The 24,245-nt window shown below is 41.6% G+C and overlaps 1 pseudogene; it reads left to right on the forward strand.

Moving 5' to 3' along the window:
- Positions 1 to 4,335: 4,335 nt before the first annotated feature.
- LOC138076562 (large ribosomal subunit protein uL5-like) lies at positions 4,336 to 9,484 on the forward strand (annotated as a pseudogene).
- Positions 9,485 to 24,245: the final 14,761 nt, after the last annotated feature.

The raw sequence follows: 24,245 nt of genomic DNA on the forward strand, positions 1-24,245 counted from the left end.
TCAGCAAAACTTCCAGTTCTCTTAGGTCCAGGTAACTGGTAGAGTCTTACTTCTCTACCCTCACTGCTCTGGCCAACAAAATGTATTTATGAAAAGTCTCGTTTCCAGGAAGAAGCTTTAAGAGATAATGCTTCCTCAACCTAAATGTCAATTGATAAATGAATAGATAAAGAAGATGTGTACATATATAATGGAATACTGCTGCTGCTGCTGCTGAGTCACTTCAGTCATGTCCGACTCTTTGTGACCCCATGGACTGTAGCCTACCAGGCTCCTCCATCCATGGGATTTTCTAGGCAAGAGTCCTGGAGTGGGGTGCCATTGCCTTCTCTGAATGGAATACTACTCAGCCATAAAAAAAGAACAAAATAATGTCATTTCAGCAACATGGATGGACATAGAGATTGTCATACTAAGTGAAGTAAGTCAGACAGACAGACAAATATCACATGATATCACATATGTGGGGTCTAAAAAATGATACGAATTAACTTATTTATAAAACAAACCCACAGACTTAGAGAATGAACTTATGGTTACTAGCAGGAAGGCTGGGGATAGGGATAGATTGGGAATTTGGGATGGACTTGTACACATTACTGTATTTAAAACAAATAACCAAAAAGGACCTACGATATAGCACAGGGAACTCTGTTCAATGTTATCTGGCAGCCTGGATGGGAGAGGAGTTTGGGGGGAAATGGATACATGTGTATGTATGGCTGAGTCCCTTGGCTGTCCACCTGAAACTATCACAACATTGTTGATCGGCTATACTGCAATATAAAATAAAAAGGTAAAAAAATTTAAAATAAAATAATATAACCAAAAAGGACATACTGTATAGCACACGGAACTGTTCAATATTATGTATTAACCTAAGTGCTGTGGTTCATAGTGTTGCAAAGAGTTGGACACGACTGAGCGACTGAACTGAACTGAAATGAACTGAAGTGGGAAAAGAATTTGCAAAAGAAAAAAAAATACATGTATGTGTATAACTGAATCACTTTGCTGTAAACCTGAAATTAACACGACATTGTTAATCAATGGTACTCCAATATACAATAAAAAAAATTTTTTAAAGAGACAATGCTTCCTTTGCCATATTTTCTTTCCTTTTGCCTCCATGACCAACAACACACTCTGAGTGAGAAGAGTAGCCCCAGCCAACCTACAATGGACATGGAGCAATAGAAGAAATAAAGCTTTGTTGCTTGAAGCATTTGAGATTAGGGAGTTATTTTGGGGCAGATACTAATCTACCATCTGTTTTCTCCACTCATATTCCAGTCTGTAGTGGACCTGGTATTTTACCTAACCAGTATTCCTTTGAAAACCACCCCTTTCCCACTTTGGGTTTATGTAATTCGTGGCTTCAGGGATGAGTACATGACTCAGACCCAGGCAATCAAACTATCCCATCACTTTGGCCCCAGCGATTAGTCCAGTGTTGGTCACACTACCCAAGTTGGACCAACTGTAGTTTATATCAGGGTTTGGCTGGAAAATTGGGAGAGAATTTTTTTTTTTTTTTGTATGGACTTGCTTAAGCAGGTAAACTGTATTCTTGGGGCTGTCAGTGGATACTCAGGAAAGTGGAGGCAAACAATGTAGAAAAATAGTTTTCATTGCTGTTCTTTTTTTTTTTTTTTTGGCAGTGCTGTATGGCATGAGGGAATCTTAGTTCCTTGACCAGGGATCAAACCTAGGCCCCATGCATTGGCAGCATGGAGTATTAACCACTGGACCTCCAGGGAAGTCCAAAGAGTAAAATATAGTTTTGATGACATTGTTTGAGGGATTGGATTTAGACATGCCATAAATCCGTATACTCTTCAGACTTTCCTGTGATGTAAGCCAATGCTGCTGCTGCTGCTAAGTTGCTTCAGTCGTGTCCAACTCCGTGCGACCCCATAGACGGCCTCCCACCAGGCTCCCTTGTCCCTGGGATTCTCCAGGCAAGAACACTGGAGTGGGTTGCCATTTCCTTCTCCAATGCATGAAAGTGAAAAGTGAAAGTGAAGTCGCCCAGTCGAGCCTGACTCTTGGCGCCCCCATGGACTACAGCCTACCAGGCTCCTCCATCCATGGGATTTTACAGGCAAGAGTACTGGAGTGGGGTGCCATTGCCTTCTCTGGATGTAAGCCAATACATTTCCTTTATTCTTTAATTTATTTTGAATTGAGATTTCTGTCACTTGCAACTGAAAAAAAATGCTGATTAAAACAGCTGCAAAGCATTAACGGAAACACCAGGAAACCACACAATTTTCCCTTATACTTTTACCCTAGAGAATATCAACTGAATTCTCACTGGGATCAGTACTCCTCTTGCTCATCTTTATTTACTTCCTATTGTATTCCTCATGGTACCTTTTTCCAGACATTCTCTATTCTTCTAAATTCCCTTCCTGTTCCCTAAGATGAGCTAGCCTTTCACTTCTCTGAAACCAAATTCATCTGTCTTGAACATCCTCCACTTAAACCCTATTCCTATGTAGTTTCATCTCTGCATCTCTTTCCAAACTTAACCATATCACTTGTTCCTTTCCTGGTGGTTTATGTCCTGGTTTTCCACTAACATCTCCAACCACTCTTGTGCCTCCATTTCCTTCCACTGCAACCAGGGAACAGCTGTTCACAGCGTCTACCTGTCCTTTCTTCCAGTGTGCAGATTCCTGATTATCTGTTCCTCTGGCTTTATCTGTCACCCACAGGCAAATGGCTCTCAAATCCAGTTTAGGCCTGCTAGGCTTTTGCATTCACATGCCCCCGTTGGAAAAACACCTCACACTCACCATGTCCAAAAGTGAGATTATCCTGCTCTTTCAAAATTCAAGCTCTGAGTTACTCTGAGAAATCTCAGTTTCTCTCCTCTGTATCCAATTAGTTACTATGGCATATTAATATCACCCTACAGTACTTCTCCAAACTATACCCTCCTTACAACAAACATAGATACTAATTTGGGCTTTTCTTACCTATTTTGCAGACTCATGCAATCATTGCTTCAGTATCCATAGAAACTGGGTTTCTGATCAAACTCCAGAAGGCCAAAAACAAAATGAAATAAAAAGATACAAACTGAAATAAGTTTTTGTTTGCTACCTCTTGTCCAGGCACATACATCAGCTCAGAACTCTCAGATGAATGACTGCTAGACCCCTGTTATTTGTCTTCACAAGTTAGATCTCAGTACTTCATATCTGCAATGATATCCTCAGGAAATATGCTCAGGGGCCACTGCTGCAAAATTCTTTCAGAGTCCTCATGGCCCCACAGAAAAGTTTCAAACAAGCTACCGCAAAAGGTTTTCCGGAACTCAGGCAATATAATTTCTTTGTTAGAGAATGTTTGCCCAGTCTTGTCCCAGACTTTTTGACTTTCTTATTACACTACTATCCTGAAAAGGTTTTTGTAATAGAGCCCAACAATAAACCATTATATAAAATTCTCATCTATAGATGTATAGACCTGTAAGAATTTCTCTAACAGTGATCATCTACCCAGCTTCCCACAGGCAAATGACTCTCAAATCTATTCATTCCAGTCTTGGCCTTCCTTTTTAGCTCATTCTTTTCAGAAAATGGTTCCAGTTCCTTTCTTGAAGGACAACAGAGATCACTCTTTAAAAAATTCAGTCATCCCTACTAACTATGGAATCCAACCCAAAGTCCTTTGCCTGGTGTTTCAGTCCTTTCGGGCTGCTATAACAAAATACTATCAGATGAGTAGCTTAATACACTTGACCTTTGAGCAAGGCAGGAATTGGGGGCACCTACACTCTGTGCATTCAAAAATCAAGGTATAATTTATAGGTAGTCCTCTTTACACAAGATTCATCTGTATATGTGGTTCTGCACCTGGAATTCAACCAACTGGGAACTGTGTAGTATTGCAGTATTTACTATTGAAAAAAATACACACGTAAATGGACCCATGCAGTTTAAACCCTTATTGTTCAATGGTCAACTGTAAACAACAGAAATGTATTTCTCATAGTTCTGGAGGCAGAGAAATTCAGGATCAAGGTGTTGGCCTCTCTCCTTGGCTGGACGACCACTTTCTATCTCTGCCTTCACATGGTCCTTCCTCTGTGTGTATCCATGTCTGTGTCCCACTTTTCTCTTCTTATAAAGACATCAATCATATTGGATTAGGACAAATGAGTCTTAAACTTAATTTAACTTAATTACCTCTTTAATGAGCACTTGTCAGTAATCTTGTCTTTGAAAAGTAGATTTGACTTAGACATGCAGAAATAGGGGATGCTGTAAGGCTGCAATGTTATAAACAAAGTCCCAAAACCTGGCAAGGAAACCTCAGAGAGTAATGAGTGGCCAGTTTGGAAACCTGGCTAGAGAAACAGGTATGGGAGATGAGGACGGATAGGTAGTGTCACGAGCTGAACTGGGTCCCCCCAAATCTATATGTTGAAGTCCTAATCCCCAGGATCTCAGAATGTACCTGTATTTGGAGATACATTATTTAATGAGGCAATTAAGGCAAAAAGCACAGATGTACCTGGTGGGCTACGGTCCATGGGATCGCAAAGAGTTGGACACAACTGAAGCGACTTAGCATGCAAGCACACAAGGTAAAACGAGGTCTTTAAGGTACACCCTACTCCTAACCCTAACTATCTTTTATAAAGTCTCTGCAAGCACTGAATTAGCTACTATTCTGAACCATTTCTCCTAAAAGAAATACAGGATTAGGTTCCTGTGAGCCTCCGATTACAACAATTTCATCAGCCAATGAACGTATATTTATGTGTGTTCTGTTTGTGCCTGCACATGCGCACGAACTGTCCCTTCAGTCATGTCTGACTCTCTGCAACCCTACAAATTGAAGCCCATCAGGCTCCTCTGTCCATGGCATTCTCCAAGCAAGAGTACTGGAGTGGGCTGGCCCTCCTGCAGGAAATCTTCCCAACCCAGGGATCGAACCCGCGTCTCTCATGTCTCCTGCGTTGGAGACATGTACCACTAGTACCACCTGGAAAGCTCCCTGTTCTGTTTAAAGATGCCTTATTTAATATACATTGTTGATTGATTAACACTGAGCTAACAACCAGCCGCACCATAACTCATGCCTGAATAAAGCTTATCTAACACTGTATTTTTTCTGTAAGGCACCTCACAGCCTTTTTGTACCAAGAATACCAGACAGCACTTCAACACTATGCTTGGAATTCATTTTAAATAGCAAAATCACAAAAAAAGCACAAAAAATTTTTTTTAAAAATGGCACTAAATAGACCATAAAAAGATTACTTGTTTACAGTCTGAACTGAGCTGGGAACACACATGTTGAGCAACTCCAATTTTTCATTGCACTGTACATGCTTGTGAATGACTACACAAGTGCCTCAAGTATTGATCTTGAGTTAGAGATAAATTCTAGCAAGTAGATGAATTCAAAAATATGAAATCTTGGACTTCCCTGGTGGTCCAGTGGTTAAGAATTCACCTGCCAGTGCAGGGGACAAGGGTTGATCCCTAGTCCAAGAAGACACAGGGCAGCTAAGCCCATGCATCAGAACTACTAAAGCCTGCATGCCTTAGAGCCCATTTTTACATCAAGAGAAGCCCACACACTGCAACTAGAGAGTAACCTCTGCTTGCTGCAACTAGAGAAATCCCACAAGCAGTTACAAAGACCCAGCACAGCCAAAAATAAATGAATTTTTTAAAAAAATGTGAACTCTATAAGTAATGAGGATCGACAGTACTATTAATCCCATTTTATAGATAAGGAAACTAAGACTTGCAGCAGTTAAGATCTTTCACAAGGTCACTGCTTGTGAAGTTAGCACAGTCAGGATTCGAATTTTACTTTGTAGAAGATTTTTTTTTCACCTGTACTGAGCCAGGATAGGATAAACAGAGTTGAGGAAATCAGTCAACCACACTAATACAGAGGCTGCAAATAGCGAATAGCCTTTGCAAAAACTTGCCAATTACACGAAGCATGCTTTCTGGGAATGACACCAAAATATTAGTGAAGAGCAGTTTCACACTTTAAACAAAGAGGATTGTTCTTAGAAGTACAGTAGTAATAGATTTATCTGATGGCTCTAGAGCCCAAGTGACCAAAATCCATAGCCTTTTTTCTGCAGAGTTTATGTTGTCATCTTCTCAATACAATTCTGTTTTGGAAAAAAAATAAGTACATTCACACCCAGGCATTACATAGTATACAAAAGCATAATCAGGGACGTATTATAATAGGGCAATTCAAGGAATTAGTGGTCAAGTCTGTAAAGGGGCCTTCATGCACCAAAAAGCATAGTGTATAAGCCATTTAAAAAAAAAAAAAGGGCATTTATTCATCCAGAAAACCACTAAGCTGCCACTGTGATATTAGGTCCTCAACATTAGGGTGAATATAAAATAGTTCCTGCCCTGGCCATAATCACAGAATAGCTCCTGAGGCAGGTGAAATTGTGTGTGCCTGTGTGTGTTCTGTGGTGTTTTTGCTCTGTTTCTCTCCCTCCCATACCAGGGATCCAAGACACGTCTCCTGCATTGGCAGGCAGATTCTTTAGCACTGACCCACCTATGAGGGAGCCCTTTCTTGCACATTATCTTCCCAGAGCTGCTATCCAGACATCACCACAAATTCCTGATTTTCTTCCTGTCCCTCTGACCTCCCTTTGGGAAATACACCTCCTCTTTCCAGCCTCTAAATAAGATAATCCTAGAATTCAGTCCACAAATTTTTCTTATATCTCTTCTCACTCCCTAAGTGATCTTATCCAATCTCAGGAGATTTTTAATTAATTGTTTTTTCTGGCCGTGCCACTCAGCATGTGAGATCTCAGTTCCCTGACCAAGGACTGAAACTGCACCTCCTGCAGTGGAAGCCCAGAGTCTTAACCACTGGACTGCCAGGGAAGTACCCAGTCTCAGGGTTTTAAATTCAGTCAAGGACTCAACGAGAAACAGATGGCTCATTGAAATTATAGTTATTCAAGTAGGGCTCACTACAGGGACTATTTGTAAAGGCATAAAGACAGCAATGGGACTTCCCTGGTGGCTCAGATGATAAAGAATCTGCCTACAATGCAGGAGACCCAGGTTCAATCCCTGGGTCGGGAAGATCCCTTGGAGGAGGAAATGGCAACCCACTCTGGTATTCTTGCCTGGAGAATCCCATGGACAGAGGAGCATGGCAGGCTACAGTCCATGGGGGCAAAAAAGAGTCAGACATAACTGAACAACTAACACTTCACTTCACAGACAGCAGTACTCTGAGGTCAGCAGGGGGAGGGAGGGGCTGCTTCCACCCCAGGACTAAAAGGGGTAAAGGGAGGGGGCAGTGACCGCATCTGGAGAGACAGCTGTGTGGAGGCCTGCCTGACAGTAGCTGTAAATTTTCAGGGGCTCAGGCAGCTAAGGGGAACTGAAGGGAGGGAGCTGGGGGATAAGTCACCCCACCTTGCTCTCCTTTCTTATGTGCTGTTGGCGGCTGAATCCAGCTGGACACCAGAAGGTTGGAGTCCACTGACTTAATCGCTATGGATTAGTCTGTACGGAGGCAGGGAGCAGGGTGGAGCAGCGTGGGGAAAGAATCTGGAAGGCCTGCAAAGATGTCCAGCATGCTCTCCTCTGTGGAAGAGTCACACATTTGATTAGTACCAACCTTAACTTTTTGAGTTGATTCACAGTGGCCCGTTGGCCACCCGAATTTTCACTTGAGGGTCCCATGCCCCGGCCTGGTCCCTACCTATTTAGTTCCTTCCCTACTCCCCTCCCAGTTTTACCTCCATTCACTTGATAGCTTAGGCCCAAACCTAGCTTTCATCCCTGAATCAGTGATTTCTCTTACACCCAATCCATGAGCAAGTATGTCAGCTCCACCTGTTGTGTGTGTGACAGAGAGAGACATCAGTAGTTTAATGGACAGGATTCAGCCCCACTTTCAGCTAATATCCATGGAGTTCCCTAGCAGTCCAGTGGTTAGGACTTCGTGCTTTCACTGCTAACGGCCCAGGTTCAAGCCCTGGTTGGGGAACTAAGATCCCACATCCCACAAGACTCATGCTGTGGCCAAACAACAACAAACAAACCTAGTGTCTAGAATTTGGATACTCCTCATCACCTGCACAGCATCCAACCTCGTCCATACCCACATATATCTTGCTTGTATGAATGCAACAGACGGCTACCTGGCTTCCCCACCTGTTCTGGCTCCCACAACAGTTGAATCCACTTTGGGCTCTGCTAGGTCCACATAGTGAGGACTTCCTTGGTGGCTCAGAGGGAGGTCCACATAGTAGCTAGAGTGATTTTTCTCTAGTCACTCTCTAACTCCTTACCCTGTTTAAATTTTCTCCCCAGGAACTATCTTCACATAAATGCTTGCCATGTGTCTATTCAATTATTTATTTATTGTCATTTTCTCCATTAAAATGTAGGTTTTATGACGGCAAGGATCTCCTTGTCATCCCCTCAGTTGAAATGATTATTTCTTTTTAAAAAAAATTTTTATTTATTTGTTTATTGTTGGCTAGGGCACACAGGCTTCAGTAGTTATGGCATGAGGGCTGAGTAGTTGCGGGTCCTGGATTCTAGAGCACAGGCTCAATAATTGTGGTGCATGGGCTTAGCTGCTTTGAGGCATGTGGGAGCCTCCCAGGCCAAGGATTAAAACAGTGTCTTCTGCATTGGTAGGCAGATTTCTCACCACTGAGCCACAAGGGAAGCCCTGAACTATCTCTTGAGTGGGAAAAAAAAAAGAAAAATACCTCTGCAAAAGACACTACTAAGAGAATGAGAAGACAAGCCACAGACAGGAAGAACATGTTTGCAAAAGACATATTTGATAAAGGACTATTATCCAAAACAGGCAAATAACCTTTAAAATTCAGCAATTAAAAGACAACTTGATTAAAAAATGGGCCAACATCCTGCCACCTCAACAAAGAAGATACACAGATACTTTTCCTGTTTTCCATCACAGCTCAGAATCAGAGTGAAAAGGAGAGCCCCATGTGGGGATTTCCCATCTGTAAGCTCTGCCTCAACATCTCTGGCAGGGAGAGCAGACACGGACTGAGCTGGGCAGCCTCAGGGCGGGAGCAGCCCACGGGCCAGACCCCTGTGTTCTCCAAAGCTAGATACGCCATCAGGTCCTTTGGTATCTGGAGAAATGAAAAGACTGCCATCCATTGTGTGGCCATAGCAGAAGAAATCCCGGAGAGAGGTCTAAAGGCACAGAAGTATAAGTTAAGAAAAAAAGAATTGCTCAGATACTGGAAATGGTTTTGGGATCCAGGAACACATCGATCTGGCAGTCAAATGTGACGCAAGCACCGGCGTCTATGGTCTGGGCTTATGTATGGTGTTGGCTTGGCCAGGTTTCAGCATCACAGAAGGGCAGAACCGGCCGCACTGGGGACAAACACAGACTTAGAACATAGGCCACACGCTGCTTTCAGCAAAAGTATGATGGGATCATCATTCCTGGCAAATAAATTCCTGCTTCTTTCTGAAAGGCCAAGAAAGCACACCTGAAACTAATATAATATGTCAGATATATATTAATGAAAAAATTTAATTATGAAGAAGCCAATAGGACTTCCCTGGTGGTACACTGAATAGGAATCTGCCTGCCATTGTAGGGGACACAGATTTGAATCCTGGACTGGGAGGATTCCATGTGCCGCAAATACTGAAGCCCATTCACCTAGAGCCTGTGCTCTGCAATGGGGGAAGCCACCACAATAAGTCCATGCACCACAGTGAAGAGTGGTCCCTGCTCACAGAAGCCGGAGAGGGCCTGCTCATAGCAATCAAGATCCAGCACAACAAAAATAAAAAATTTAAAAAAATATTAAAACAAAGCCAACAAAAATTTTTCAGTAAAAAAGAAAAAAAGATATGCAGATGGAAAATAAGAATAGGAAAAGATGGATGCTCAGCATTATAGATTATTCAGTTCAGTTCAGTTCAGTCACTCAGTCGTACCCGACTCTTTGCGACCCCATGAATCGCAGCACGCCAGGCTTCCCTGTCCATCACCATCTCCCGGAGTTCACTCAGACTCATGTCCATCGAGTCGGTGATGCCATCCAGCCACCTCATCCTCGGTCGTCCCCTTCTCCTCTTGCCCCCAATCCCTCCCAGCATCAGAGTCTTTTCCAATGAGTCAACTCTTCACATGAGGTGGCCAAAATATTGGAGTTTCAGCTTTAGCATCATTCCTTCCAATGAACACCCAGGACTGGTCTCCTTTAGAATGGACTGGTTGGATCTCCTTGCAGTCCAAGGGACTCTCAAGAGTCTTCTCCAACACCACAGTTCAAAAGCATCAGTTCTTTGGTGCTCAGCTTTCTTCACAGTCCAACTCTCACATCCATACACGACCACTGGAAAAACCATAGCCTTGACTAGACGGACTTTGTTGGCAAAGTAATGTCTTTGCTGCTGCTGCTGCTAGGAAATTGCAAACTAAATTTAAAATTGCAAATTAAAATTAAAATCACTACACATGCATTAGAATGGACAAAATCCAAAACACTGACAATATCAAATACTAGCAGGATGTGGAGGAAAAAGGCACTTTCATTTATTACTGGTGGGAATGCAAAATGGTACAGCCAACTTTGGGAGATGGTTTGACAGTTTCTTATAAAATTAAACATAATCTTAGCATATGATCCACCAATTGTGGCTCCTTAGTGTTTACCCAGATGAGGTGAAACTTATGTCCACACAATACTTGCACACAGGTGTTTTCTGAAGCTTTATTTATAATTGCCAAAACTTGGAAGCAACAAAGATGTCCTTCATTAGGTAAATGGTTAAATACAGCATGGCACTTCTAGACAATGGAATATTCTTTAGCAGTTAAAAACAATGAGCTACAAGCCATGAAAAGATGTGGAAGAACCTTAAATACACATCACTGAGTGACAGAATCCAATCTACAATGACAATATCCTATACGATTTCAACTGTATTACATTTTGGAAATGTCTAAACTATGGAGATAATAAAAGGATCAGTGGTTGCCAAGGAAGAGGGGAGAGGAAGAGATGAACAGGTAGAACACGGAGGATTTTTGCTCTGTATTATACTCTCATGTTCGATACTCACCATCACAGATTTGTCATGGAATACAAAATACCAAGAGTGATCCCTAATGTAATCTATGGACTTTGGGTGATAAGTAGGCTCATTGATGACAACAAATTTACCCCTCTAATTCACAACATTGATAGTGGGGGAGACTATGCATGTGTGGGGACAGGAGGTATATGGGAACTCTCTGTACTTTCTGCTCAATTTTGCTATGAAACAAAAAACTGCTCTGAAAACAAAGTTTATTTTTAAAAATAGTATGTGTAGAGGCCCTGGAGCAAAATGGACCATAAATCTAGATAACCTGTCCTACTTAATTCTGAAATTAATCAAAACCCTGAAAAATCTTACTTTGGTTCTAAGATTGCAGTATAGGACTTCCCTGGTGGTTCAGGGGTTAAGACACTATGCTTCCTCTGCAAGGGGCATGGGTTCCATCCTGGTTCAGGGTGGCACAGCGTGGAAAAAAAAGTAAGGAAGAGGCTGGGAAGGTAATGCCTCTGCAGCTCCAAGCACAAAAACCATAGGGAAAATCTCCAGTTAGTCTAGCTTGGGTTACAAGACTCCTTCATTACTCAGGGAGAGTAGACTACTAAGAAAGACTGAGAGAGATTCACTTGCCTGGGACGTCTTCAGCCAGAGGGCAGCAGAAGGGCCATCCCCAAGGCTGAAACCCTGATACATCCATATATGTTGTTATATATATAACTGCTGCTAGAAGCCCCCAAATACCTCTCTGCTGTGGATTACTCTGACCCTTTGCCAGGTTCCCCGCCCTCTGCTCACCATTCAGCTTCTAAATGAGTAGCTCCACAACCCAGCTTGGTTGCTTTGGCTGCACAACACTCTGATCAATTGGCCACACTGTAACAGTTGTTCAATCTTTGACCAGGGCAAGCTTCACAAGTGTGTAACCTGGGCAGTCGAAAAGGCCCTGCATTTAGAAGGGCCCTGTATTTAGTTTAATGCTTGGCTGTCACTATGTTGACATTCTTAATTAATTTTGAACACGGGCCTTGCATTTTCATTCTGCACTGAGTCTAAAAAATTACACAGCCTGTTCTGATCTTGCCTTTCATCACTAGAGCAGAGGTTTTGTGATTACATGGTAGCAGTCAGGGGAAAGCTACAAAAGAGGAAAAGTAAATGCTGGCTATGCAAGTATTATGTGTCACTGAACATGTACACTTGCAGTCTGAAGCATGGATGAAGTCCTTGGGACAGTTCAGGAGAAAAGGCTCTTAGAGGTAATAAGACCTAATACAAGGCTCTTTTTTTAAATTATTTTTGTTTGTTTATTTTATTGGAACTTAATCGCCTTACAATGTCATGTTAGTTTCTACCATACAACAAAGTGAATCAGTCACATGGATACATATATCCCTTATTCCTTGGATTTCCTTCCCATTTAGGTCAGGTATGTAAGTGTGCTCAGTCATGTCTGACTCTTTGTGACCTCATGGACTATAGCCCACCAGGCTCCTCTGTCCATGGATTTCTCCAGGCAAGCATACTGGAGTGGGTTGCTGTTTCCTCCTCCAAGGGATCTTCCCTACCCAGGAATCGAACCTACATCTATTGCAGCTCCTGCATTAGCAGGCAGATTCTTTAACACTGGGGAAGCCCTCATTTAGGCTAAAGCTCTAATTCAGAAATTAGAAGAAAAGTTGCCTGTGGAGGGTGGCTGGGGGTTGGAACTAAATGAGAAGAGTCACATGGGTACTGTGATTACAATACTGTTGTACATCTTGATGGGACTTTGTATGCATTGTTCAAACCTCTGGCAAATGTACATTTAAGATTTGTGCATGTCACTGTAAATGTTGTATCAAAAGAAAACCTATAGGTACTTCCCTGGTTTTCCAGTGGTTAAAACTCCTGGCTAGAACTACATTCATGTCTGTAATTTCAATGCTGGAAATGCATCAAAAATTAGATGGATTACAGTATATATAAGGGGATGGATGAATATACAGGTGGATAGACAGACAGACAGACAGCTGCTGCTGCTGCTGCTAAGTCGCTTCAGTCATGTCCGACTCTGTACAACCCCAGAGATGGCAGCCCACAGGGCTCCCCTGTCCCTGGGATTCTCCAGGCAAGAACACTGGAGTGGGTTGCCATTTCGGTATGTAATAGGCCAGTAAAGTTAAATGGTAATGGAGGACTCTGGGTGATGAGTATACAGGTGTTCACTGTAAAATTCTTTCAACTTCTGATGCTCTGAACTTTTTCATAATGAAAACTGGGAGGAAAGAACTCTTAAAACAAAAGAGCAGCTTCCATTCATTTTTAAAATTTACTAGTGACAAACACTTTAATGGGCTTGGCAGTTACCGTGAGTCAGAACACCTAAGCTAATAGCTGAATTGCATTTTGCTTAAATTAAAAACTCAAAAATGCTCTTTTCAGATCTCTAAGTCCTTACAAAGTTTATGAAGAATGTTTGTAAAATGAGAGATTGCTTGTGCTCATCTCAAAGCCATTTAGTGCCTGCAAGGGCCTGAGTCCTCAGGATGATCTATAATGCATGGAGTGTATGCTCTCAGCGGTGTTTTTCCTCTTTTCTTGACGTCAGTTGCCATTTGTAAGGGTTGCCAAGGTAATGACCAGATGCATCTAAAGACAGGGCCACAAGAAAGGACAGCATATTTATTTTTTCTCTTTTAGCATCCAATATATTTAAAATTCATAACACATTCAGTTTGATGAAATTCTACTTCACAGAGAACCAAACTTCACTGTACAGAAAAGGACTCCCCTAATCCTCCCCACCCCTGTTTGCAGCTCTGCTTTTAATGACTGGAGTTATCTGAAAACTGCATACAGGCTTTTACATATGCCGTATATTTTTCCCTGGGGGAAAAAAAATCATTTTTTATAAAATCATTTTTGGTAAAGTCAACAGAAAGACCTAGTTTACCTCAAAGGGAGGCATGGGAAAAATTGAGATCTGTTTCAAAAAGGAAGATTTCAGGTTCCTTGGAAAGTATGTGATTTTTAAAAATTAAGAAACGATACTTGGGGGTATCAATCAGCATGATTAATTGACATGTTTCTAATGGGACAGATTGGTCACGTCACACTAATTCTAAGTTTTCCATCAATAAAAAGCATATAAGTGTTACAATTTTCCACGCTGACAAATATATTTTTATTTTGTGGCAGCAATAAATAAACCACTGTGGGTTGAGGAGGAACTCATTTCAGTTCAGCTGAACTTCATTATGTTTTGAAATGAAGTCACCCTAATATTAGAAAATTACATGCTGGCATGAACATCAATATTCTATTTCTGTTAATGGCTCATTCATTTCAAAATAAGTTCTTACTATTGTATATTTTAAGTCTGTATATTTTGGCATTTTTGAAATTCATTTATTTACCTTTAAAATGAAGTCCAAACATGAAACAAAGTCATTTTCTAAGGAGATCTTTGCAAGATGCAGAAATATTTTTATGTGTGAACAAACATTTTTCCATGTTTTCTATGAGATACAGGATTTCTTTTTTATGAGCATGCTTGTCCTCTAGGATCCAATTATAGAGGGTGTGAAACAAATCTGTCCTCAAACACCTTTTAAGGTTTTTACCTTTTTTTGAGACAATTTTTATTTTCAGCCTGAACCACTTCTTGGGCAAAAGATTTCATAAACTTAGCACCAAGTTTGTAAGACTGTAGTATATCTCTTTTTTGTACAGCTTAGAATTATAAGATTCAAGCCTCAAATCATGTGCCCTTTTGCTATGGAGTTTGATGGAAAATTCTGTGTACACTCCTCTCCTCATTTCCTGGGATGGGATCATACCACTTTCCTGAGTCTCAACAAGAGGCCCAGGACTCAAAGTCCAAACCCCTGGAGGTCATTCTGTCTCCTTGGGTTATTTTGGAACTTTGCCAGGTCCATGTCTTCCTTGAGAGTGATCAGCGTTTCCTGAGAGTGTGCAAATAGATCCTTAAAACAAATGGATGGGTTAATAGATGCTGAATGCTAACATCTTCATAGGGTGGAGAAATTGCTGGTGTGGGAATTGGGCAGGGAGGAGAAAGTTACAATTTGAAATACCACTGGGTTGTGTTGGCTTTCTCAAATTTTCTGAACCTCTGCTTTGCTTGAATTTTAAGGGTAAGAAACATCCATTAGTGCATCCCTTACAAGCAACCTTATGACAGTTAATCAATCATTGAGCATGATTGAGCCCCTATTTTAGGGTCTGGCACTGCTCGGGAATATTACAGAGTTTGTGCCTTCCTGTGACTTTCCCAAATATCAAGCTTCAGAGACCATGTAAAGAGAACCTCACAGACTCTTTGGTGCAGATACAGTATGTGCTTCCCTCAGCTCCTATTATTCACAGATTTTCTAGCTGGGTTCTTTTTCCTAGCTCTCCTTCTCACAGTGACATTCTTAGACCTCCTACCAGTTTTCACCAACATCAGCTCTGCACTGCCTGGTTTGCTTAATACTGGCAGATTGAACCCATTGAGAGAGTCTCATCCCACTAGCCCCAGCCCCAGGGACCTCCCCTGGCTCACCTTCCTCCTCCACTCACTGCCTTTCCACCAAAGGAAAGGGATTAGATGTATTAACTTTACCAGGTAGATTTAAAATGCACTGAGAATCACTGAGCAGAACTCACGGAGTGTTAATACTGGGAAGCAAACGAGATGGGAGCTAAGTGACCTTGGGCAAATTACCTAACAATTCTGAATCTGTTTTCTCTCCTGTAAAATAGAGATGGCAATGTTTACTTCACTGGCTTATTGGAGGGAATTAGGATAATGTACAGGAAGAAACTTAAGCATAGCAAACTTTAAAAAAAAACAAAAAAAATTAAGATAATGTACAGGAAGAACCTCAAGCATAGCTAAAAAAACTTTTTAATAAGAATAAAATAAAAAGATAGTAGCCATTACTGCTTTGAGATCGTTTCTGAATTATTGTGTGGAAGTCTGAGTCTAGGCTTACAAACAATAACAACAACAACATCACAACAGAGAAATAAATAAATCAGTTTGGCCCACAGAAATTTAAAGTGAAAATGCAGGCAATAGAGAACAGACTTAGAGGGTAGAAGAGGGGCGGAAGGAGAGGGTGAGATGTATGGAGAGAGTAATATGGAAACTTACACTACCATATGTAAAACAGATAGCCAATGGGAATTTCCTGTAGGACTCTGGGAATGCAAACAGGGTAACAACCTAGAAGGGCAGGATGGGGAGGGAGATGGGAGGGGGGTTCAAGAGGGACAGGACCTATGTATACCTATGGCTGATTCATGTTGATATGTGGCAGAAATAAACAAAATTCTATAAAGCAAGTATTCTTCAATTAAAAAATAAATAAATTTTTCAAAAAGAAATTTAAAATGAAAATGGGGCTTCCCTGGTGGCTCAGAGATAAAGAATCCACCTGCCAATGCAGGAGGCATGGGTTCAATCCCTGATCCGAGAAGATCCCACGTGCCAGGCAAAGTAACTAAGCCTGTGTACCACAACCACTGAGCCTGCGCTCTAGAGCCTGAGAGCCCCAACTTCTGGCGCTTGCCCGCCCTAGAGCCAGTGCTCCACAACAAGAGACGCCACCACAGTGAGAAGCCCACACAATGCAACTATACAGTAGCCCCTACTCCCTGCAACAGCCACGAGATGCAGCGCAGTCAAAAATAAATTAAAATATTAATTTTTAAAGTGACAATGAAGAAGTGGCCCATAAATGCTGTATTTATTTAAGCTTCTAATTTTTTTACATATTCATTCAAGCAACACGTGTTAAATGTTTTCTGTTTGCAGGGTTATATAGGCAACAGATAGCTGAGTAGATGTTCCTCCCCTCCAGGGACTTGCAATCTAGCTGACAAGACAAACATGTTAATAACCATCTAGATAAGGAAATGGCAACCCACTCCAGTGTTCTTGCCTGGAGAATCCCAGGGACGGGGGAGCCTGGTGGGCTGCCGTCTATGGGGTCGCGCAGAGTCGGACACGACTGAAGCAACTTAGCAGCAGTAGCAGCAGAGATATGTGGCAAATATTAAAAGGGTCATTGCTGTGAGAAGCCCTTGACTCAGCCTGAAAAGGACTGGAAAGGCCAAACCCACGTTCTCAGTTAACTGCAGATGCAGCCGTGCAAAGGGGAAAGCTCCCCCACTGTTGCACTCTCATTAGAATTGAAAACTGGTGGCCTGTGGGCAGTATCAGGACTGAAAGTTTGTTTTAGTTGGTCTATACAGGGGCTTAAAATCAGAAATATCATACACAAGAGTCTGGAATTATGGATTTTCCTGAACAATTACAAGATGTGATTTGGCAATTCTGAAACTGTACTCAACCAGATCCAGACTAGTTGCGTTACTCCGTTTTATAGCCAAAGCCCCTGACCCATCTGTCTGCCCTACTTGGCCTCTGTAGGCATTTGAGGTTGCAAACTTTCAACCAGACACACCTGGGTCCAAATCCCACTTTACTACTAATCATTTTGTCTTCAACAGCTGACCCTCAGTTACCAGTCTGTTAAAAGGGATCAACAATACCACTTTTGCCATTTTTAGAAAGTGCACTCTAGGAGAGAATGGATTGGAGCAGTGTTTTTCAAAGCATAAAACAACAAGCTGCTGTACACCTAAAACTAACACAATATTGTAAATCAACTATACTCTAATTTTAAAAAATAGACAATTTCTGTCAGTATCTAAAAAAAATGCCTCTCAATATTTACTGTTTATCTGAATCGTGTGCAGATTCTGCAGACTGTGCTCTTTCAAGTCAAATAGTCATGTCAAAAAAGGGGAGGAGGGCAGTGTCACCTAACATAATCTGATAGAGGTCACTAGTCAGGTGTGACCATTTAAATTTAAATTAATTAAGATTCAGTTCCTCAGTTACACTAATCACACTTCAAGTGCTCTCTAGCTGTATGTGCTGCTGCTGCTGCTGCTGCAGCAGCTAAGTTGCTTCAGTCGTGTCCGACTCTGTGCGACCCCATAGACGGCAGCCCACCAGGCTCCCCCATCCCTGGGATTCTCTAGGCAAGAATACTGAAGTGGGTTGCCATTTCCTTCTCCAATGCATGAAAGTGAAAAGTCAAAGTGAAGTCGCTCAGTCGTGTCCGACTCTTAGCGACCCCACGGACTGTAGCCTACCAGGCTCCTCCGTCCATGGGATTTTCCAGGTAAGAGTACTGGAGTGGGGTGCTATTGCCTTCTCCAAGCTATATGTGACCACTGGTTATTTACTGGATACTGCAGTTATAGAGCAGTTCCATCACCATGGCAAGTTCCATTGGATAGTGCTAGAGAAAACATCGTCCAATAAGTCCACCTGAGGTCACCCAATTGTCTGGGGGAATGCAATTTTGACTCTGATGCTGGGAGGGATTGGGGGCAGGAGGAGAAGGGGACGACCAAGGATGAGATGGCTGGATGGCATCACGGACTCGATGGACGTGAGTCTGAGTGAACTCCAGGAGATGGTGATGGACAGGGAGGCCTGGCGTGCTGCGATTCATGGGGTCGCAAAGAGTCGGACACGACTAAGCGACTGAACTGAACTGAACTGATGTTTTACTGATTAGGGTTTCAAGTCTTTAAGAGTAGATGTTAATATCTAGAAGATTGTTAAGTTGCAAGCGCACACTGCAATCTCCTGCCCTCCCCTCTGAGCCAGATGGTTCCGTCATAAATTAGGTCAGCAAATCTTGGACATTATACATTTTATGACTATCATATTTCTAAGTTTTAAAAATTTGTACCTTTTTTTTTGGGGGGGTGCCAAGGGGCAAGTAGGATCTTAGCACCGGGAGCAATGAATCTTAACCACTGGATGGCCAGGGAAGTTGCAATACTATTTAAATTTATACTTTGGCCAAACTATTTAACTTGGAAAGCCTCACTGAGGAATACTTTCTAAAACAGAGATTTTACTCATAGGGTTCTTAAGAATTAAACAGGATAATAAATATAAAACATTTAATACAGCTCTTGGCATATAAAAATTGCTAAATAAATGTTAGGTGTTGCTATTATTATTTAAGAATGCTTTATCAGATATTTAAGCATCTCAATTCCTACTTCTGTGTAGGTCCATTCAAACGCTGGAAGTCCCAAATGTATTCTGGGCACAAGGCCTGAATCTACCAACTCTGGCATTACTCAATCTGCACTCAGCGTCTTTTCATCCTTTCTACAGCAACGGGAGAAGTTTTCTGGCCAATATTTGGCTTCAAATTGTGAAAGTCTTCCAGGCTGTGAACAACTAAAAATCCTCCCTCCCCTCCAGACTTTCCTCCCCTCCCCTCTCCTCTACCTCTTCCTGCCAGCAGAAGTCCTGGACGCCACACTTCCTGCCTTCCTCTATAAACACTCCCTCCAGCTGCTGCCTGCCTCACTCCAGGCTTAACTCTTTAATTGCTAAAGACCCTTTTCCCAGAACAATGTACAAATTTACAGCATTCTTAGCTTCTGGGATGGAAAACTCTTCACAGATTTCCCTTCCCCTTCTTGTGCATTTTACATTATCCATTTGTACCATTCATAAATAAATTAAATTTTTGTTGCAGCTGTGAATACTGGGAATGGTGTCAGAGATAATTTCTTTTTAGCTCAGAACTGTTTACTGAGGATCTTCTATATATGTACAACACTGTAATTTCTTTATCATCTAAGGAACTACTTGACATAGAAAAGAGAGATTTTGTTCTCTGTTTTTCAAAATTTATATAACCAGACTAAGAAAACTCAGTCTAGAGTGTAAGTTGACAGGGTCTTGGCCCAGAAGCACAGTTCAGACTTTTGCAATAAAGATAGCAGAGACAGTGTTGAGTTGGAGAGAATGAAACAGAGATGTCTGGAGAGAGGTCAGCAAATCACGCAGAGCTTTAGGGAAAGGCCTTCCAGGGTCCAAAGGTAGCCCTCGGCATTGTGGGCCCAGAAACTCCATTTTTTGTTTAGACATTAGAATTGTGAGGAATGTTTGGTCACATATCTGCAAATTGAACTATAATATGTTTTCAGTGATACTGGGGAGGATTTTTAGTTGTTCTCAGCCAAGACTTTCACAATTTGAAGCCAAATATTGGCCAGAAAACTTCTCCTATTGTTTCAGAAAGGATGAAAAAATATTGAGCGCAGACTGGGGGACGCCAAAGTTGGTATCAGAAAGTAGCAAAGAAAGTTTAGATTCAGTTTGAAGCTAAATACTCATATCTTGCCTTAGACTCACAACATCACACATAGCACATAGTTTCATCACAGTACTTATACTCAGTTTAAATTTTGAGTTGCATCTGAAAATAAGCAAGTCATCCTCAACACATTGTCAAGTGGTAATACTTCCTATCAGGATGCTAATTACATGGACAAATGTCTAGGTAAACTAGGTCAGTTCTAGTTGTATCCGTCTCAGTTTGCATTTCCCAGCTGTAAAACCTGGGACGAGTTATTAATAGTTAACTCCCCATGCCTGGTTTCCCCATCTGTGAAATGGGGATAATATAGTAACTACCTGACAGTTTTGCTGTGAGGATTAAATGAGTCAGTACACAGAGAACACTTAAAATAGCATCTGCTGCACTGTAAGCGGTGTTATTAACCGCTATGTTAATTTTATTGCTATTATTTTTATTATCAAGCCATTTTACCTAAAATTATAAAATTACTCAGCGTGCTAAGATTGTGACCTTTGATTATTTGTATAGAACTCAGCATGCTGAAATATGAATGAGTATTCAATATCTGGCTGTCATACTAAATAATACACAGCAGTGGTGTCAGTCTTGTTTAAATGGGGAAGCAAAGCATGAAGCGATAAGGACAACTTCATCATATTAAGATGTGACCATTCTAGAGTCTATTCTTCAGTAAAATCCAAGAAATATTCTAAACCAAATGTGCTTAACTATTAGTCTGTTAGGGCTTCCTCCACAAAATACCGCAGACTGAGTGGCTTAAACAGATTTTTTTTTTTTTTTTTTTGCAGTTCTGGAGGCTGGAATTCTAAATCAAAGTGCCAGCAGGTTGGTTTCTGGTGAGGCCTGTTTTCTTGGCTTCCTGGTGGCCACCTCCTTGCTCTGTCTTCACCTGGCCTTTCCCCCTGTGCACGCACATTCCTGCTATCTCTTCTTCTAAGGACACCAGCCTTACTGGATTACTGTTCATTAAATGGCAACCCACTCCAGTATTCTTGCCTGGAGAATCCCATGAACGGAGGAGCCTGGTGGGCTACAGTCCATGGGGTCGCAAAGAGTCGGACACAACTGAGCGACTTAACTAACTAACTAATGTGACCTCATTTGACCTTAATTACTTTCTTAAAGGTCCCACTGGAGGTTGGGACTTCAACACATGAATTTGGTGAGGTGGGGAGGGACAGGGACACAATTCAATCCATAACATACTACCTTGTTCCCTTGTCTTAAAATTTTTATTTTCCTCCATGACTTGAAAGTAGGTCCAGTCTAAGTCATGATGACTAAGAGGGTTCCTTCCCACCACATTTCTAGGCTTCTTCCATGTCTTAAAAAAAAAATTTATTCAGCTGCACTGGGTCTTAGTTATGGCAGGCAAACTCTTAGTTGGCGGTGTATGGGATCTAGTTCCTTGACCACTGATCAAACCTGGGCCCCCTGCATTGGGAACATGGAATCTTAGCCACAGCACACCCAGAAGTCCTGCTTCTTCTAAGATTTAAGTAAAATTCATCATAAGTTGTTTTGCTTGAGGTACGTTCTTCTTTGTCTATAGTTTTCCTGGTTCCTACTCTTAGAATGCCCTTCCCTACCTCTACGTGTCCATATCACATCTATATCTCAGAAGCCAGCCTAGATGCAGCTTCCTCCAGGAAGCCTGTCCCAGTCAACCCTGATGGAAAGCCTCTCTTCTCAGCTGAGCTCCCAAAGTATGGAGTTTCCCTTTCAGAAATTTTCATTTTCTCCATTTCATGTTAATCTGTGTTTTGGCCCCTCAATGAGTTCTCTGGGTGCCAACTAGTTCTGATTGATCTGCCATAATCCTTCCCCGGTATAAAGCCTTATTTCATATGTTGCTGCTGATGATTTTGTTTAGTCACTTCAGTCATGTCCAACTCTTTTTGAGACTCCATGGACTCATGGAGCCCGCCAGACTCCTCTGTCCATGGGATTTCCAAGGCAAGAAGACTGGAGTGGGCTTCCATTTCCTCCTTTAAGGGATCTTCCTGACCCAGGGATTGAACCCACAGTCTCCTGCATTGTAGGCAGATTCTTTACCACTGAGCCACCAGGGAAGCCCCTTATTCTACATAGATGTTCCCCCAAAATGAATTGAATGAAATATCGATTGCATGCCAGTGAAAATCAGGGAAGAGCAGACAGAGTAGGAAGGATCTGGAAGTACAAACATCAAAGTGTAACTATGGTTATTCTTAGTGGAGTGAGATTTCAGAGATCTTTCATTTTATATTTTTGAATCGTTTGAATTTTTGATTTACGTGCCTTACTTTTATACAATTTTATTTATTTATTTTTGGCTGTGCTGAGTCTTCAGGGCTGCTCAGACCTTTCTCTAGTTGCCACGAGTGGGGCTACTCCTAGTTGTGGTGCTCGGACTTCTCACTGCGGTGGCTTCTCTTGTTGCAGAGTACAGGCTCTTGGTCTTCTGGGCTGTGATAGTTGTGGTTCCCAGGCTCTAGAGCACAGGCTCAGTAGTTGTGGTGCACTGGCTTAGTTGCTCCGCAGCACGTAGGATCTTCCCAGATCAGGGATTGAACCTGTGTCTCCTGCATTGGCTGGAAGATCCATCTATCTTCCAGGACAGATAGATCTATCACTGAGCCACCAAGGAAGCCCATGCCTTACTTTTTCAATAAGAAAAAGTACTGGAAATTTCAAACATCTTTAAAAAGAGGTAGGTGGGAGGAAGAAGACTGATGTCAGGAAACATGGCTATTATTTCTAAAACCCATGGTCTGTGTGGCCAAGACAGTGAAGGAGGAGGACTTTGGAGGCAACTGAGGTGTGTACATATGCAGAAAGGCTCATCCCCAAAAATAATTTACAAGGTTTTTAGAATTCCTTGATTATTTAAAACATCTTCATGAATAACTGACAAAAATGAAAAAAATTCTATGCATGATAAATGCCTTATACTGACTTTCTGTGGTACTGAAAAAATTTTAAGTGTATGTAATGCAATTCATTTTGAAATAAAATTTTTGCCACATATTGAGTCTCCAATTTATTTGTCTTTTCTAGTCTTCACTGCTACATGGAAAGCTATCCCAAAATTCCAGAGACAAAACAAAGATTGTTCTTGAAATTAAGGAGAACAGAGTCTTTCAGTGATAATTAGAAGATAAATTTTATACAGTAAATGATAACACGGGTCGGGGGAATAAAAGGTAAAACCTACTTCAGAATTTTCCTTCTGAAGGTTTTAGGCACACCTTTAGAATTATCAATACAAAGCTGAATTCACACACACATAGACACCTCCTACTACATTATAGATATTTATGTTCATTATACATAACAACGTGTAGCATAGAACTTAAAACTATGGTCGGTTACTTTCACTCTGCTTTGTGCCCAAAGCAGAAATGAATCCAGGGAAAACATGAAGTGTGCTTTCCCAAAGTTCAGTCCCGCCACAGAACACAGTGAATGCTGTCCTCTGGGAGTGAGGAAGCCATTTAAATTCAGAGAACAGATTCTCAGCACTGGCAAGCTATTTTTAGCTCAAGCTGTAGCTTAATTTGGAATCCAACCAGTTGAGGTCTTGCTTTTTCTTGATTTTTTTCTTTAATGGCAATAGATATCTACACATAGAGGAAAGGAGTTCTCCAAAAGAAGCATTTTAAAGGTTCTTGAAGAATATATACTTCAAAACCAGTTGAAAAAAAAAGGTTTATATTAGAGCTTTGAAAGTTTTTGTTTATCCGTAAACTGATATTTTAAAATTTGCAGTGTATGGCCCTAAAAAAGGAAAGATGTGTTTATTTAACCAAGGTCTGGGGGGAAGCCAACCTGCACAGCTACCTGACAGGATAGCAACTCTGCCTTGATGCCAGGTGCCTGGTCGGGGAGGCCTGACCAAAATAGAGATGTGGGAAACTTCTTGGCTTCCAAGACACTGAGCTTCTCATGCTCAGAAGGATCTCCCAGGGTAGCCAGACACTAA

This window comes from Capricornis sumatraensis, chromosome 1 (assembly GCF_032405125.1).
Source record: "Capricornis sumatraensis isolate serow.1 chromosome 1, serow.2, whole genome shotgun sequence".
In the NCBI taxonomy this organism is placed as follows: domain Eukaryota; kingdom Metazoa; phylum Chordata; class Mammalia; order Artiodactyla; family Bovidae; genus Capricornis; species Capricornis sumatraensis.